Source organism: Limanda limanda, chromosome 5, assembly GCF_963576545.1.
Source record: "Limanda limanda chromosome 5, fLimLim1.1, whole genome shotgun sequence".
NCBI lineage: Eukaryota > Metazoa > Chordata > Actinopteri > Pleuronectiformes > Pleuronectidae > Limanda > Limanda limanda.
The window spans coordinates 13178182-13180239 of NC_083640.1; positions in this window are offsets into that span (position 1 = coordinate 13178182).

Sequence of the window (2058 nt, forward strand, 5' to 3'; positions counted from 1 at the left end):
TCCCTTCAAGACAACCATACACACTAAACTTGATTTTTGATTAACAAGTTAATGGGAAGAATAAAGCAGCAGGATCCACATTGAACCCAGGGCATACTCTATAATTAAAGTTAATATGGTGGGTGCAGCATTGCGATATGAACCATGTGACGATGGATGAAAATAGGCCTTGCTCTGGCAATACCCTCTATCTGCATGATGGATGTTGCCCCTGCTTTCATTCAACCTCTTTAAAAATACTGAAAAAAAAACACTAGGTCAGGCCACTTGGCCCTATACGTCCTCTTGCATAAAGATACAGATGGATGAGGAGATTAGAGACATGGGAGATTTAAATAAATTTATGTTAACTCTGTCCATTTAACTCATTTTTTATAATAGTAATTCACAGCTTCAGTCAGAAGATCCTAACGAAGCATATATAAGTACAATTAGAGTTTCCCACCAGCAGAACTCTTTGTCAAAAGGATTGATGCCAATGTGTTGCAGCAGTCACGGTATGAGCAGGTTGTTAGAAAATGAAGTAAAAAATCAATTCTGTTCTAGAATTTAAGGTTGTTTTACCCACAACTGCTGGAGGAGACAAATACTTAATATTTTTACATGAGATCTTGCAGGAAAATCAATAGCACTCCCCTGGTCGAGAAATGAACCCAAAAATATTTTTATACACTGCAACTCTATGTCATATTAAATGTTCTACCTTTCTTGTTTATTTCTCTATATTAGAGTTTGGACGGTATAGGAATCACTAATGCTTTCCAGCTCCGTCCGGCTTGACTTGTCACTGTCGTGTCCTTTCAAAGACACGCGCAAGTACACCGGCTCGACGGCCAGTTTGTTCTATTAGCATCAGAGAGGAGCAGGTCCAATCTCTAAGTGGGCAGAGCCGCATGTAATCCCATCAGAACGGAGAGCCCATGACCTCATCTGGGAGGCAGGAGCCCAGCCAGCCTGGGACGTCCTCCGTTAAGAGATTTCATCAAACACTGAGGCCATTACTGACTTGGAGGAGGGTGCGAGGGTAGGTGGGGGGTATATTACCAAGATTCTAATGCGGTTAATAAAATGGTTGTCCAACGGTCAGGGGGAAAGAATAAAACGTTCGATGGGAATCAGGTCTCTCCTCGACATGTAAAGCTCCACCAGAAAAAGATAGACTTCAGAGGCACAGCTGATTGTAAGCCATTCTGTTACATCTTATAGATGCATAAATAATATATCTGCGCATACATAATGCAGCTGGAGCGGGTTGGCATCTGCCTTTCCTCAAGTGCTAGCATTGATAATGCTAGTATTGACTCCAATCACCTCTGGACCATGGTTTGCTGAGGTTTCCCCCTCCGTTCATATTTATATGGCGAATGCTTTGAAAAAGGATAACCCTCTGTCTCAGATGGAAATAATAAAAAAGATTAGTTTTTCATTGAAAAAGAAAGAGTGCTATCATATTTTTTCTTTTTGTACATCAGGACAGACTGTGCTGACACCTTATTTCAAGAGAGGAAATCTGTCTTTATAAGTCATTATACCAGATGTAAGGATGACAAGAGGATAATTTCATGTTAGGGTTTTAATCGCCCCTAAGATACCAGCACACTTTGCACTGACACCTTTCCTTCTTTTAACTCTGAGACACTGAGATAGAAAATGGGACACTGCGTAACTTTAGGAAAACTAACAAAATCACAGGTCAGGAGCTGCCTGAGAAGGAGAAGGATGCAGAGGATCACAGTGAGATTTCTGTTTACCATGGCAGAAAAAGGATTCTCCATTAACTTGAAAATTGGCCCAATGGAATTATTTCTGCAACCTTCACTAACTTTTTTATGTCATCTAATGCTTTCCCATTGATGGGCACCTTCACTGTTAACTCAGCAGGACCACACTACAGCAGCCTCCACGTTGCAGACGAAGCACTTTGCCACAGATTTCCAGTTCACCGGCTGTGTGCCTGTCAATCGCTCACTGTCTCTCGAGGTGCAATTCACGGATGAGTCAGTTGCCTTCTCCTCGCATCCTCTCCTCTTTCCGGCGGTAGTGCAGAGTGCTTTAACT